Source organism: Marmota flaviventris, chromosome 5 (genome assembly GCF_047511675.1).
Source record: "Marmota flaviventris isolate mMarFla1 chromosome 5, mMarFla1.hap1, whole genome shotgun sequence".
NCBI lineage: Eukaryota > Metazoa > Chordata > Mammalia > Rodentia > Sciuridae > Marmota > Marmota flaviventris.
This window is the reverse complement of record NC_092502.1, coordinates 31744845-31762214: the sequence shown is the minus strand read 5'-3', so window position 1 is coordinate 31762214 and position 17370 is coordinate 31744845.

Below are 17370 nucleotides of genomic sequence, written 5' to 3'. Positions count from 1 at the left end.
GCAGATGAGCCCTTACAAACATGGATTCCATTTTCATACAAATGTCTCTGGTTGTAGCAAATACACGACGGGGAGACAGAAATGTGACATAAAAGCCAAGTCAATTCTGCGGAAGATGCTTCCCGGTGTTTGGGGGGCTTCAGAGAGCTGTGTTAGCCACCTGTCAGGAATGATGGGGGAAGCAGATGGAGCTCTTTGGAGAAGCATCAAACAAGTTTGAGATGAATCTGCATGGACGGGGGTAATGTAATCAGGCCCAGGGAGCTGCAGGCTGGGGCGGGCAAGAGAGGCAATCCATTAACCATTGCCTATTCCTCTTGTCCTAGGAGGACAGTGCCAGATGCAGGAGTCAGCTCCTTCCCCTACAGACCATCCTGCAGAATACCTGACACCCACCTCCCAGGGAACCCGGTGATCTTCCCAAGACCAGCAAGTTCAGGGGCCCAGGAGAGTTTGTTAACAGATCCAAGACTTTAGCCCTGAGGTTTCCGCCCTGTGCCCTCCTCTCAGCATGACACTGTCTGGAAATGTTGACTGAGGGCTTCCCTTGTAAGGAAGGAACAGAGGAAGTGGATGACATCCAACTTGCCTACTGCAGGATGTTTATTACCAGAGAGGAAGAAAGGAGGAGAGAGGCTTCCAAAGCCCAAAATCAAAAGGAAACACGGGACTCAAGGAAGCTAATGGCTCCCTTTCTGCAGGGCAGGGCTTTTAGGAGATCCTAATATATGTGGGTGATTGTCCCCTTACTCCCTCCATGAAAGAAGAAGAGCTTGCGGATTTTGCTCAAAGCACCTTGAGGGCCTCGAGTTCTTAGAACACACTTTGGAAAAGACTGAATGAGCCAGTTGTTTCCATTTCAACACCCAGGTTCAAGTCAAAATTAGTATGTACTATTTTAACAGGCCACGCTGGTCTAGGACCCAGGACATGGACTCCAGGAAGGAAAACCAGGTTCCTGGCCCAGTCCTGGCCCATACCCTACTCCACCAAAGGCTCTCTCCCCATGTAGCCTCATCTCTTCCCCTCCCCCAGTCACAGTGCCACTAATGCCTACTCTAGCACTTTATACCTGCAAAGGACCTGGGAGAACTTAAAGGCCCTGTAAATAGAAGGTTTGGTTATTATTATTATTATTACTTTCTTTCAAGGGAATAAGTTCGCCCCCTGCCTGTCTCCTTCTCGATCTGAAATCACAGCCAGTACATATCTCTATGAAGCAGCCATCTTTGTCTGACTTGTTGACTTGATAAATGTTTTCTGGACACTCACTCTGTGCCAGGTTTGTTCTAGGGCCTGGGAATACAAGAGGTGAATAAAAGGGACAAAATCCCTCCTGGAGCTTGAGGTTCAGAGCAGACAGACAGAATACACAATCACGCCAAAGTGAATAAGCAGGACGTCAGCTCCAGAAAGGTCTAAACTCCAAACGGGAGCGGAGGAACTTTTAAATGGTGAACGTAACATAGGAAGAGGGGGTGGACAAGAGTTTTACTCTGAGCCAGGTCATTCAGGTTGGCTTTGGGGACAGAAAAATTCAGACGCCACCAAGTAGTACGTTTTTAACACTAGCCCTGGGCTATATTGGCTGAGGCTTTGATGGTGGCCACTGTGGGTCCCCAGGGCCCAGCCCAGGTTTCTTCCTCATCAACAAAAATAACTGTAGCTTCCCTCCCTTGGCCAGCTGCTCCCTGTCCCAAATTCACTTTATGGTGGGGAGAGAGAAGGGAAGAACATAAGAATTAGGTAGTTCCCACATTCAACCACGAGTCTCGAATGAACTATTTTTATTTTCTGGTTAAAATAGAAAAATCAGGCCAGGTGCAGTGGTGCATGCCTGTAATCCTAGCAGTTTGGGAGGCTGAGGCAAGAGGATGGCGAGTTCAAAGCCAGCCTCAGCAAAAACAAGGCACTAAGCAACTCAGTGAGACCTTGTCTCTAAATGAAATATGAAATAGGGCTGGGGATGTGGCTCAGTGGTCTAGTGCCCCTGAGTTCAATCCCTGGTAAGAAGAAAGAAAGAAAGAAAGAAAGAAAGAAAGGAGGGAGGGAGGGAGGGAGGGAGGGAGGGAAGGAAGGAAGGAAGGAAGGAAGGAAGGAAGGAAGGAAGGAAGGAAGGAAAGGAAAAGAAAAAAAGAAAAATCAGGGTGGTAGAAAGCATCATAGAGTCCCTTGTGCTGGTAAACAGACTTCAAATTCTAGTCAGAAACATTTTGAGATGATTTAAAGAAAATCACTTTATACCTCTGGCTTGGACAGATGAAATCAAATCTCAGCATTGATCTGAAAACTTCTCAGCCAGCCCAGTCCTCAGACATCAGGCTTGGGCCATCAGGCCCTGCAGGCTACAAGTCTGAAGAAATGGGGAAGGTCCCAGGGACAGACCAGTAAAACTACCAAAAGTGCAGATCGAGGCCATGCTTTGAAGGTTTTCTCCTGCCTGGGATTTTGGGTAAAACACCCTGCTCTAACACACCCTTCCTCCTGGGGAACACCTTCCCAGCCTCCAGAGGTGGGAGTCTAGCCAAGCAACCTGATCCACCCCCCACCCACAAACTGGGTGACTTTGAACAACTGAAATTTATTCTCAGCCAGTCACGTTGGCACACGCCTATGATCCCAGCAGCTTGGGAGGCTGAGGCAGGAGGATTGCAAGTTCAAAGCCAGCCTCAGCAACTTAGTGAGGCCCTAAGCAACTTAGCATACAGTATTTAAAAAGGGGGACGGGGGGGACTGGGGATGTGGCTCAGTGGTTAAGTGCCCCAAGGTTCAATCCCCAATACTAAAAAATAAATAAAAAAGAAAGAAAGAAAAGAAAAAGAAATTTATTCTCTCATAGTTCTGGAGACTAAGTTTAAAATCAAAGTATCACGAGGGCCATGCTCTCTCTGAAGGCTCTGGGAGAGAATCCTTCCTGTCCCTTCTCCCAAGGTTAACAGCAATCCATGGCCTATAGCTCCAACATCTCCATCTGCTACATTGTTATATGGCCTTTTTATGAGGACACCAGTCCTTGATCTAGGGCCCACCCTGATCCAGTGTTATCTTAATGAATTACCTCTACCAGGACCCTATTTCCAAATAAGGTCGCATTCTGAAGCACTGGGGGTCAGGACTTCCTGTACCTTTATGGTGGCACAGTCAACCCACCTCCCACCACCTACGGTCAGGCATCTCGGCAGCGTTATGGGCTCCCTGTTTTTTCTTCGCAGCACCTCAGCTCTGGCAGGAAGAACATTCTGGAAATGGGGGAGAGCTCTTCAGGCTCCTGGGACCAGAAAGAGTGTGTGTGGTGACAGGATTGTGTACCCCTCACCATCTGGACCTCCTTCCTCAGGGCACCAGTGGGTTCCTGGTCCCCTGGGAGAGAAAAACCTCCCGGAGTATACCACAGTGGGGTGGCTCGGGCAAGGGCCTTGGGCTCCTAGAGCTCTGCTGGCCACAGTGTCCCCTTGCTAGAGGAACGTTCTCGGTGGACAGAAGCCCAGCAGTGAGTCACCGTGGGTCCCTCCACCAGAGAACATGCTGTTCCCACTCCAGTGACATTTGGAAGTTCTCTTCTCACCGCTTCAGATGTGGTAGATGGAGGTGGACAGGAGCTCTGAGCACAGCGAGTGCAGAGGAAGTGTGAGGCTCAACAGTCCTGAATTGGAAGCGTTCAGAACACCCACCCGAAAGACGGGGTGTGCGAAGCCCGAGCGGCAGGGAAAGGAAAGATGCAGACAGCATCACGGTGGGTGTGTGGGAATCGGCCTGCTGCAGACCATCTGATCCACACCCAGGACAGAGCCACCGTCTCCACACGGTGGTGGCTCGTTTGCTTTTGTTTGTTTTGTTTTTAAGTTCTGGCATTGCCACCCTACAGACTCCAGGGCCTTGGGCGATTACTCAGCCTCCGTCAGTGCCTCGGTTTCCTCATCTGCCCACCGAGGGCAGGAATAGAGTCACCTTACAGGGTTGTCGGAAAATCTGAATGCAGGGAAAGAGTTCAGCTCTAACCTGGCACACTACACCCCGCGAAACAGGAGGGAGCGCTGAAGGTGCCTGTTTGCCTCTGGATTGGGCCTCTGGGTCAAGATGCCCTCCTTGCTCCTGAGGCAGGTCTGCACAGCGATACTTGACTAATTACTTCATCAGAGACATGCAGAAAGATTGATGGGCAAGGATGTTTACTGCAACATTATTAATAATAGCAAAAAAAAAAAAAAAAAACTGGAAACAATCCAAATCACCCAAAATAAGGGAAGTGGTTATATGCTAGCCGATCCAAACAGTGGAATATTGCCCGGCTGTCAAATAAAAGGTGTCAAATGAAACTCTCCCTCCAGCAGAATACCCTCCTTGTAAATCATACGTACCGTGCACCTCTGTATTGGCCAGCTCTGCATCTGGAGACTCAACCAACCTCAGACAGAAAATATTCAGGAAAATAATTGCTTCTGTACTGAACATATGCAGATTATTTTCTTGTCATTGTTCCCTAAACAATATGGGATAGTAGCTATTTATAATGCATCAACATTGACTCTAGAGATGACTCTCAGTACACAGGAGAATGTGCCTGGGTTATATGCAAATACTGCACCATTCTATAGAAGGAACTTTGGATTTGGGTATCCTTGGGAATCCTGGAACCAATCCCCCTCAGGTACCAAGGAATGATTCTACCTACACCAAGACAAGCATAAAAGAGGACTAGAAGGAAAGGGACCCAAATGTCAGCAGTGCTTATCTCTGAGTGGTAGGATTCTGTATTTTCCTAATTTGCTAAGATGGATTACTTCTAATATTAGAAAAAAAATGAACATATAGTTTTATGAGCATGTCTTTCACCAAGGTTGATAAGAAACACAACATCTTTCAGGTTTTAGGGAGGCCTCTTTCCCTCTCTAGAGTCATGCGATATCCTTGAGGGTTCAATGCACAGCAGAATATTCAGAAAGGAACCTCACATCACCCCTGATCACATCAATGGCAGGCCTCTGCCAAATGTCCTCCTGAGGTCCTTCCAGTTCTTAAGGAGTGCCCAGACCAGGGGCATTTGTTGCTATTGCTTATGAAACCCTTAAAGCAAACCACCAGCCCCTTCCTGAGTTTAGGAAAATGTCCCAAATCTTGCAATGAGAACAAAACAGATTATATCTATATTAATCTGGGTTTGTTATTATAACAAAATGCTTGAGGCAGTTCACCTTAAAAAGAAAATAGGTTTATTTAAGTTCACAGTTCTGGTGGCTGACAGAATAGCCAAAGCAATCCTCAGCAAGAAAAGTGAAGCAGGAGGCATCATAATACCAGACCTTAAATTATACTACAGAGCTATAGTAACAAAAACAGCATGGTATTGGCACCAAAACAGACATGAAGACCAATGATACAGAATAGAAGACACAGAGACAAACCCACATAAATACAGTTATCTCATACTAGACAAAGGTACCATAAACATACATTGGAGAAATGATAGCTTCTTTAACATATGGTTCTGGAAAAACTGGAAATCCATATGTAATAAAGTGAAATTAGATCCCTGTCTCTCACCCTACACAAAACTCAAAGAGGATCAAGGACCTAGGCATTAAACCAGAGACCCTGTACCTACTAGAAGAAAAAGGAGGCCCAACTCTCTATCATATCAGCTTAGGAACTGAATTCCTCAATAAGACTCCTGATTTTACAGGTAGTAAAATCAAGAATCAATAAATGGGATTTTATCAAACTAAAATGTTTCTTCACAGCAAAGGAAACAATCAAGAACATGAAGAGAGAGCCTACAGAATGGGAGGAAATCTTTGCCACCTGCACCTCAGACAAAGCATTAATTTCTAGGCTATATAAAGAACTCAAAAAACTTATACCAAAAAAACAAATAACCCAATCAATAAATGGGCAAAGGAACTGAGCAGACACTTCACAGAAGAAGAAATACAATTGGTCAACAAATATATGAAAAAAATGCTCAAAATCACTAGCAATTAGAGATATACAAATTAAAACTACACTGAGATTTCATCTCACTCCAGTCAGAATGGCAATTATCAAGAATACAAGTAACAGTAAATGTTGGCAAAAATGTGGGGGAAAGGCACACTCATACATCGTTGTTGGCACTGCAAATTGGTGCGACCACTCTGGAAAGCAGTATGGAAATTCCTCAGAAAACTTGGAATGGACCCATCATTTGACCCAGTTATCCTACTGTTTGGCATATTCCCAAAATTCTTAAAATCAGCATACAATAGTGATGCAACCACATCAATGTTCAGAGCACCTCAATTCACAATAGGTAAGCTATGGAACCAACCTAGATGCCCTTCAATAAATGAATAGATAAAGAAACTGTGGTATATATACACAATGGAATACTATTCACCATAAAGAATGAAATTATGGCATTTGCCTGTAAATGGACGGAACTAGAGAATATGCTAAATGAAATAAGCCAATCTCAAAAAAACAAAAGTGAAATGTTCTCTCTGATATGCACAATCGGCAGGGGGAGGGAGGAGGGAGGTTCACCAGATTAGACAGGAGGAATGGGGGGAAGGGAGGGAGGATAGGAATGGGAAAGACGGTAGAATGAATTGGACATAACTTTCCTATGTTCACATATGGATACATGACCAGTGAAACTCCACATCACATACAACCACAAGAATGGGAAGTTATACTCCATGTATGTATGTCACAAAAGCTGCTACAATGTATAACTAAAAAAAAATAAACAATTTTGGTGACTGAAAGTTCAAATAAATGTTGCGGGCAACAAGAGACCATTACCTTTTTTTCTTTTTTTCAGTGCTACAGATAGAACCTAAGGCCTCACACGTGCTAGGCAAGCACTCTACTACGGAACTACATCCCAGCCCCTTTATATTTTTATTTTGAGACAGGGTCTTGCTAAGTTGCTGAGGTGAGCCTTAAACTTGTGATCCTTCTGCTTCAGCCTCCCAAGTAGCTGGGGTTTCAAGCATGCACCGTGGTATCCAGCTCTTTAAGAGGGACACATCTCTTAAAAGCTGTACCTCCCAACATTGCCACACTGAGCACCATCTCCCAACACGTGAACCTCCAAACCATAGCAATGTCCAAAAAACCTGTTCCTTCATCCAGTGTCTTCACATACGGGTCAGCAACGTGCAACGGGGCAGTGGGCCTGTGCAGAGAAGACGCTCCAGAGCTGGAGAAGGTGCAGGGAAGGGCAGGTGGGATCACAGCATGAGCTCCAGAAGGCAAAGCTGAGGTTTGTGTAGCCCCAGGGTCTGGGGCAGGGCACAGAGGAGCAGTGCAGCTTGGGGTGGGAGAATGCAGAGGCTGGGGGGGGCGGGGGTTACGGACACACTGGGAGGGTTTGACCTGTCAGTCTAGAAAGGTGGAGACAAAGACCATAATCCAAAGGCAAAACTATGGAGATCTGGATTCTGTGGCCCTAGGCAAAATGCCCCATGCCCCATCTTACCAACTGTCCCTCCAAGTCATCCTTGTGAGCCTAGACCCAGAGTCTCAAGCAAAGATGGCACTGGCAGAGGGGTGCTTTGGGCTTCCTGTTTCCCAAAACCCTGAGCCTATGCCTGTCAGGGTCCACCTGCCCTCTTGGTGTCTGGGACCCGGGCCTTGTGACCCCTGCCCAGAAGACACAATGTATCCCCTCTCCATCAGGTCAGAAAAATGGGACAGTCCTTGCCTTCGTCCATTCTTCTGTTGCTATAACATAAAGCCACTGATTAGGTGATGTATAAGGAATAGAGATTTATTTCTTCCAGTTCTGGAGGCTGGGAAGTCCAGGATGTAGGGGCCATGACGGTTGAGGGCTGCATACTGTAGCATAATGTAGTGGAGGGCATCACGAAGTGACAGAACGTGCCAACTCAGGCCTCTCTCCTCTTCTTAGAAGTCACTAATGCCATTATGGAGGCCCCACCCTCACCACCTCATCCAACCCTAACCCTCCCAAAGTCTCCACCTCCAAATACCATTAGAATTTGGGAATCGGATTTCCGCACAGGAACTTTGGGGACATATTCAAATCATAGCAGTCCTCTACCAGGAGTAAGTTTGACTTCAACAGAGCAGAACAGATTCAAGAAGTACCCAAGGAGAATATTCAAGAGGAAGAGTGTAATCGTCTTCCTGGGTGACCTCCTGGGGTCCTGTCATCTCCTGCGAGCATCTCCCAAGCTCTCAGTGAGCTCCATGAGCACAGGGCCATCTGCTCAGGTCGTTTTCCTTCACCATGCACCAGAAGCAGGAGGCAGGAGTTCTAAGTCCATTTTCTCTTTGTGCTTTAAGGCCTGTTATTATGGACGGCCTTGACTTCTGGTAAAACTGGGAGGACCTCAGAGGGTCTAACCTCAAGTTCCCCACCTTGTCCCTGCAGATAAGGAGCATTGTCTGCTAATCCCTGCATATTGGGATTCAGTTCCCTGCCGGCCCACATTTATTCTACTAAGTCGTCACACCTTCCTGTGAGGATCAGAGGGTTCCCCACCCTCTAGATGCTTCCAAGCTGCCTCCCCCAGCCCCTGATTGTTCACTTTGTTCCTGAGTGCAGCCCCCAGGTGACCCTGCGTGTTATGCTGCATCCCCCTCCCCAGGCTGAATGGGATTGATAAACTGTTGTCAATCTACCTGCTCAGTGTCGGGAGTCAAGTGTTCCGTCATATCCAGAACCCTCAGAGGAGGTCCCTCCAGCCTTAACCAGGAGGAACATTCCTTACGTCCCTCAGTAGAGGAAGCCTGGTGAGCTGACTGAGCCAGCAAGTCGAGACACCCTGCAAGTGTGTGCAGGTGAGGCCTGGGCTGTGTGGGGCTCTGTCCCTGCAGGGCTCTGTCCCTGCAAAAGGTCCTCTCAGTGGGGCTGCCCAAGGCCCAGAAGTCTGAATGACTGCCATTTTATTAGGCTTCCAATAGATTGAAAAGCACAGACATGCCAACATGGTGCTATAAATCCTGTGGCATCTTTTAAATGCTTACATTTCACAAATTCATACTTTTAACATAAAACCTCGCTTGGAATAACTCCCAAAATCTTCATGTAAAGATGCAATTGTGAATGTGAGGCTGAGGCCAAGAGGCTCTCTGCCACTGGCCACCAGGCTAATATCTGTGTCTCAAGGGAACATTTGGGCCAGGCCCATCCCCAAGACCCTGTGGCCAGGCTCCTCTCTTCTCCTGGTTCCGTTCCTCTCTTCCTCCTTCCTTGCTCCTCCTCCTCCCTTTTCCTCATCTCCTCCCCTCTATTCTCTCCTTTCCTTCTCCTATCTGTCCTTATTCTCTCCCCTCGGCCCCCACAGCCTTCCCCCATCACACATGGGAGCCCTGAAAGCTTGTGGAGCTTATTGCTGCTAATCCTCTTCCTTTCACCTGGGGCTTGCTGGGTTGGGGCTTGTCCCAGGGCCAACCTTCCAGCTCTCTGGCAGAAGATCTGAATTTCCACATAGTCACTTTAACGCTACCAGCCTGGTCACAAAACTTGAACTCAATGGGATCTTCTTGACTTTATTTATTTATTTATTTATTTATTTATTTATTTATTTATTAGCGCTGGGGATGGAACCCAGGGCCTTGCTCATGCCAGGCAAGAGTTCTGCCACTGAGCTACAGTCCCAGCCCTGCTTGGACTCCATAGGAAAGTTCCCAGAAAGTAGGAACTGAAGCCAATTCCTGCACCTTTCCAGTGGCTTCTTCTTTACGTCTCCTGACATGTGCCAGGGTCTTGCACACCCCTCCTAGAACCAGGAGAGGTCACACTGCCTAGCTGCCCTTGGTCTGGAGACCTCACCCCTATACAACCTGCCTTGAGGGGCCTGGAGCGGTCTCCCTGTGCCCTCTGCACCACTTGTGAGACAGATATGATGGCACCAGCCATGAACCTTAGGCACGTCCACTCACGGCCATCATTCTATTGCCTAGCTAAAGGCTGCAGCCCAGCACTCCCAGCTCCGTATCCCCAGTACATCCTGGTGCAAGGTCTCAGCTGGCCCTTCCATTGCCTTCAATGGGACCCAGCTGTGGAGTGGCCAGATGTTTCCAGGAGGTGGAGGGAGCTGTTGGGGTGGGTGTCTCTGGCTCTGGGGAACTGTGGGCTCTGCTAGATGTTCCTCCCTTCACTCATCGCACAGCCATTGCACAGCCCCTGTGTGCCAAGCCCATCACTAGGTGCTAGGGGGACAGCCAGCGGCAAGGCAGACTGCCCTTGTCCTCATAGAGCTTGCACCCTTGGCAGATGCTCAGTTTACAGTCACTCCTGAGAGTGCTGAATGACTCCGAATCCAAGGTGCTGGGAGACACAGAGCACACGTGAGTGTGCACCAGAGTCCTGGCCTCGTCCCAGCAGGAGAGAAGGGTCACACCTGCAGAATTTAGATTGGATGTGAGGCTTGGGGAGAAGGACCTGGTCAAAGGAATGGGAAGAGAGGGGCGTTTCATACAGTCAGGGGTCCTACACGGAGCATGGGTGTGGTCTTGTGAGGTCACAGGAGAAGGCCACTGTGACCACAGTGTGGAGACAATGAAGGTGGGAGTTGGCTGAGAACAGGCAGGGCCAGATCCCCAGGCCTGGGATGTGGCCCTTTCTTGGAGCTGAGTTGCTCAGAGACAAGCTATAAGCAGGACCCAGGACTGGTCCTGAAGGTTGATTCCTCCCTAAACTGCCCCGTCATATCCTCCGATATCTAATGGTCTCTAAGAAACCAGGCAGAGGAGAAACCCAGAGGCAGGTTTTTCTGCTCAGACAAGGACTAGGGACAGGGGACCAGAGGGGCCACAAGTGGTAGTTGGGGAGCTCGTCTCTGGTACCCAAAGGCCTCTACCCAGTGACCCTTCACTCATTCCTTCCTGCCAGTCCTGGTGATGCTCAGAGCATGGGGACCTTGGGGCACCCTCTGGCACCACCCTACTCTGCACACGTCAGGCTGCTGTCAAACCATAGATAACACTTACCCACTCCCAGCTCTGCCACTGGGTAACTCAGCTCCAGGGGTGCTATATTTAAGGTTTTATCACAGTGACTATTAATAAAATGCCACTTCTCAAGTAGGGAATGGAAGGAAGCCCAAGGGGACGGGGAGGTGGGACAGAACAACTCCAGATTGGAGAGCCACTGGAGGGCCAGACAGGCTTCAGAGGAAGAGAAGAAGGTACATGAGCACCAGGGTGGACACAGAGCAGGCTTACTGGCATCCTGGCCTCAGGGAGGCAGAAACAAGGTGAGACTGGCCTTAGTCCACACTGCTCTCTGCACTGGCCACCCCAGCCCCTCCCCCTCCCCATCTCCAATCACTCACAACCCACCTCCCTCTATCATTGGGCTCAAATACCACACACCTCCCCCAGTCCCCTCCAGTTCTGTCCCTTCCTCACCCTGAGGTTATCGAGGCATTGTGGCTGGTTCTGAGCCTGGCAGGGAGAGAGACCTCCACTCCAGGAAACCAGCAGCCAAGGCTCCATCGCCAACACACTCAGCTGGCTTCTTCCCTGTCCCTTGGAGCCATTTCTGGCAAATCCCATAACTCCGAGGTCACTCTGGGCTGGAAGGGTGAGCTCATTTTCAGAAATTAAAAATCCAGTTTACATCAAAACTTTATACTACAATGTGAATACACTTACTGCTGAACCGTACACTTAAAAATGGTAAATTTGTATGTGTATTTTACCACAATTAAAATCAACTTTTTTTTTAATTTTTTATTGTTGGTTGTTCAAAACATTACATGTTTCTTTTTTTTTTTTTTTTTTAATATTTATTTTTTTTTTTTAGTTTTCGGCAGACACAACATCTTTGTTTGTATGTGGTGCTGAGGATCGAACCCGGGCTGTACACATGCCAGGCGAGCGCACTACCGCTTGAGCCACATCCCCAGCCCCAACATGTTTCTTGATATATTATATTTCACACTTTGATTCAAGTGGGTTATGAACTCCCATTTTTACCCCATATGCAAATTGCAGAATCACATCAGTTACATATCCATTGATTTACATATTGCCATACTAGTGTCTGTTGTATTCTGCTGCCTTTCTTATCCTCTACTATCCCCCCTCCCCTCCCCTCCCCTCTTCTCTCTCTACCCCCTCTACTGTCATTCATTTCTCCCCCTTGTATTATTTTCCCCTTTCCCCTCACTTCCTCTTGTATGAAATTTTGTATAACCCTGAGGGTCTCCTTCCATTTCCATGCAATTTCCCTTCTCTCTCCCTTTCCCTCCCACCTCTCATCCCAGTTTAATGTTAATCTTCTTCTCATGCTCTTTGTCCCTACTCTGTTCTTAGTTACACTCTTTATATCAAAGAAGACATTTGGCATTTGTTTTTTAGGGATTGGCTAGCTTCACTTAGCATAATCTGCTCTAATGCCATCCATTTCCCTGCAAATTCTATGATTTTGTCATTTTTTAATGCAGAGTAATACTCCATTGTGTATAAATGCCACATTTTTTTTATCCATTCATCTATTGAAGGGCATCTAGGTTGGTTCCACAGTCTTGCTATTGTGAATTGTGCTGCTATGAACATCGATGTAGCAGTGTCCCTGTAGCATGCTCTTTTTAGGTCTTTAGGGAATAAACCCAGAAGGGGAATAGCTGGGTCAAATGGTGGTTCCATTCCCAGCTTTCCAAGAAATCTCCATACTGCTTTCCAAATTGGCTGCACCAATTTGCAGTCCCACCAGCAATGTACAAGTGTACCCTTTTCCCCACATCCTCGCCAGCACTTGTTGTTTGACTTCATAATGGCTGCCAATCTTACTGGAGTGAGATGGTATCTTAGGGTGGTTTTGATTTGCATTTCTCTGACTGCTAGAGATGGTGAGCATTTTTTCATGTACTTGTTGATTGATTGTATGTCCCCCTCTGAGAAGTGTCTGTTCAGGTCCTTGGCCCATTTGTTGATTGGGTTATTTGTTATCTTATTGTCTAATTTTTTGAGTTCTTTGTATACTCTAGATATTAGGGCTCTATCTGAAGTGTGAGGAGTAAATATTTGTTCCCAGGATGTAGGCTCCCTATTTACCTCTCTTATTGTTTCTTTTGCTGAGAAAAAACTTTTTAGTTTGAGTAAGTCCCATTTATTGATTCTAGTTATTAACTTTTGTGCTATGGGTGTCCTATTGAGGAATTTGGAGCCCGACCCCACAGTATATAGATCGTAGCCAACTTTTTCTTCTATCAGACGCCGTGTCTCTGATCTGTAAAATCAACTTTTTAAAATGTTTAAATAAAAACACTTGGGTGGGGGTTGTAGCTCAGAGGTAGAGTATTTGCTTAGTATGCATGAGGCTTTGGGTTCAATCCCCAGAACTGCAAAAAAGTAAATAAATAAACACTTTAATCTCACAACCAGTTTTAGTCTTTTCATCTCTACCCAGCTCAGACCTACACCATCTCAAAGACCAGTGAGATTTATTGAAAGAACTGATTCACATGATTATGGATGCTGGCAAGTCTAAAATCTACAGAGTAAATGGCCCAGTTTGAGTCCAAAGATCAGAATGTCCCCCAGTCCCTTAGCCACCAGAAAGGAGGATGCTTCCTTACTTGGAGAGATCAGTCTTTGTTCTATTCAGGTCTTCAACCAATTGGATCATGCCCACCTACCTTAGGGAAGGTAATCTGCATTATGAGGTCTGCATATTAAAAAGCATCTTCACAGAAGTACCCAGGATAATGTTTTACCAAATATCTGGGTACCCCGTGGCCCAATCAAGTTAACATATAATTAACCATCACAGTAAAGAATAGAGATAGTAAGATGCAAGTTGGGAGGCCTGGCCTCCACTCTGCTTCCACCCCTCACCAGTGGCTGCCATCTCTGGCCTCAGCCTCCACATCTCATCAGGTGAGATGAGGTCCACAAGCCGTTCTGAAACCTGTGAAGTGCTTTACAGATGTGAGCTGAAGTGATTGTTATGATTATTTTAGCTGTATCTAATAAATGCCCTGAAGGCTGCCAGGGCCTTGGTAGGGTTCCCACGTGCAGCTGGGGTGGGGATAGAGTGGAGTCATTGCCAGACACCTTCCTAGAATGCTGATTTCAAGAGGGGATTTATGGGCCCTGATAGTCATTACTTCAGGGCAACTTATCAAAATAAATAAATAAATAAAGTGGCTGCAGCTTCATCATAAGAACTTATTCCACAGGAAAGTTATTTGCAAAATACAACAGACACCAGTGACAATGTTCCTGGAGTTGTAAATCTAAATCTGCCTTCCCTTTCTGGGGACTAGGACACTTGATTTGGTTCTCTAGGAGCTCCGAAGTTTCCAAATAGATAACAGGATCCCAAAGTCCATTAAGCAAGGTAATTTACAACCGTGGCAGGCCAAATTCAGGGAAATACATTAGAGCATTTTCCCATTTGGCTTGTAGAAAAGACATTATTCTAAGCACACACACACACACCGAATGCTGTTAGGTGACAATGAGGAAATCGGGTAGCTCCCCTAACGAGTGTATTCACACCCCCACCCCCACCCAAAGAGTGCATTAATTTTGAATAAAAGTAGCCCGACCAGATAAGCTTCTCGAAGCCCTGACACGGACACCTGGAACCTCATTTCCAGCCCATTAAACAGACATTACTGGACGCTGTGACAAGGAGGAGGGAAAAGGTGACTTGTTTTACAGGTCTGACTCCTACCCTGAGCTATCCCTTAAGTTGAGAAACAAAGAGGCAATTCCAAATGCTGCACTGAAGAAGCTGCCAGAAGCCCTGGGGAGTATTTGGGAGAGGAATTAAGCACATGGTGATATTAAACATACAGTGAAGTTGCTAAATCTTTTTTTTTTTTTTTCATTTTTCATGTTTTGAAAGACAACCAAAAGTTCTGTTCTATTCTCTACTGCTCTCTCCTGGTGCATTCCTGGGCTCCCTGGAGTGGACTACAGTTCCAAGTGTGGTCAAGAACCAAGTCAGAAAGGAGGATCCCATCCACACGAAAAAATAAGAATTATTCATGGCATTCTGTGTCCCTAGTAGGAAGCCTTCTAAGAGATGGAAGAGAAACTGACTTAAATTCAGCAGAGACTGAGCTATTGCAATGTACCTTTGTTGCAAAGAATAGAAAGCACATTAAATGGTAATCAGGATCAATTAGCCCAACCAATATGGCAAACACCTTCTTTGCCTGTTGGTTTGGTGTCATGAAGAACTAACAGTGATCAGTAGAAATTGTAACTTCCAGTTCCATGGTCTTATGATTGAGGATCCTGGTTTCCATACAAGCCAGGACTTCCAAACCTACCAAGCCCAAAATTGCAAAGCCAGGAAGCCAAAATCACATGAGCGAACTATTAGGTATGGAAGGAAGGGAGCTACTCCTAGTTTCACCCTCTTGGTCCCCATATTCCTATATTCTCACTGTGAGTGAAACAGCACCATAATTGGTCTTTGATCCAGAACATAAACTGCATCTAGCAAGTTAGAACCCCAACCCTTCAGGATGTTGTCTCCAATTTGAATAAAAGATAAGCTTCTTGAAGCCCTGACACGGACACCTGGAACTTCATTTCCAGCCCATTAAACAGACCTTACTGGACACTGTGACAAGGAGGAGGGAAAAGGTGACTTATTTTACAGTTCTGACTCCTACCCTGAGCTATCCCTTAAGTTGAGAAACAAAGAGGCAATTCCAAATGCTGCAATAGGCCATTTTGCTATCATATTGGGAGATATCAGTGAAAATCTTGATTTTATAAGTAAAACAAATTCAGTATTAGCGATTTCACATGGTTCTAGCTAATGGCAGACTAGTTCTTCTGGGTTATGAGGTGCACAGTAAGACAAGTGAATTCCACGGGCACCAGCCGTTGCTCTGCTTCTTTTACAGTGAAATGAGCTCCAGGGTCAGAAGCAATGATACGTGAGCCCCATGATGGTGCAGAAGGTTTCCATAAGTCCACCGATGGTGGTGCTGGCGTGAGCATTGAGGGAAGGGAGGCAAATTCACATCTAGAATATCTATTTCAGGGAAAGCAAATCTTTGTCCCCTCCACGGTGGGAGAGTCAAGTATTCCAAGGTGGGGTGTTGTAACAGGGGCTCTTCTCCAGAGCTCCATCAGGGTCTTCTGATCCTGGTCTTTCCAAGTCCCTGATCATCCTACTCAACTTTGCTTAGGAATTAGAGTGGGTTTCTATTTCTGGCCATATCTGTGTGCGGAGAAAGTGGACAACCACAGGTAGTTCTTGAAGTTTTATCCTTTTGGAGGATTTATCTCCACTGTTTTTCATAGACGCTCCTTACTGAGGTTTAAGTCCTCTTCCAGAATGTGCCAGCATATCATGATGAATTATGTGTAAACTAGGTCCAGTGGGTTTCCCTCGGTCAACTAGTTACAAGAAACTTCCAATCTGGCCATTGGAGTAGACTAAGGAAAGACGCCAATGCAGTAAGCATAGAGTCAAAGGGATCTGGGTCACCTGTGAAACTGACATATACTTCCATTCTTCTAGATACCACTTCCATTTGATGGATTGCTACTATACAAGCCCAATCTTACAGCTGGGTGCCAAATAATACCCAGTGCATGATGGGTGGCTCGGGTTGCCTATTCACTTGACATCTTGGCCCAGAAAGCCAAGAATTGCTTCTCAAGAGGAGAATAGCTATTTACATAAGAAAACATCACTTTTCATCAAAACCCTAAGGATCTATGTGGCGGTCATCCTATTAGGACTTATTACAGTCTACACAGCATCCTTATTTACCACAGACATCTCCAGTATTATTTGATCTGCTGGGTTGTAAAGCTTAGGGGTCAGCATTTCATACTGCTGCCTGGACCCCCTTTGGAGTCCTATGCAAAACTGCAAAGCTTGAAGTTCATAAATGGGTCAGAGCAGAACATTCAAATTGGTACCTAGTCCTTCCAAAATAGAAAGAGGCCCCAAGTATTGTGCTTCTTTAAAGGTAGGCCAGTAGAAGATGCAACAAGAAAGATTCCCCAACTCCAACTCTATTCTCTCCAAACCATGGGACTCCCAAAGATTTCTCATGGGGTTTATCTCCCACCCTCTGGTTCAGATTCATCTTACAAGGACTTCTAAAATACAAAGTATGTCCTGCTTATCAGGTCCAACAAGCATGCTGCCATCAAGGCAGCGATCTGATGTTCTTTGCAATGATAAGATGATCAAGATCTATCTCTACAGTCTACATTATGGCCCATAGCAGAGAAGAAGGCATAACCCCAAGACAACCCAACAGTGCCACTGACAGGTCAGAGTGAAAGCACTTGTCACATTAAAAACCTGCAGGCCAGGTGCTGGGGCTGTGCCAATTTGTTCCAATAAAGATACCACAACTGGAACAGCAGCTGCAATTAGAGTCACCAGCTGATTTAGGTTTATGGTAATCAATCATAATTTTCTAA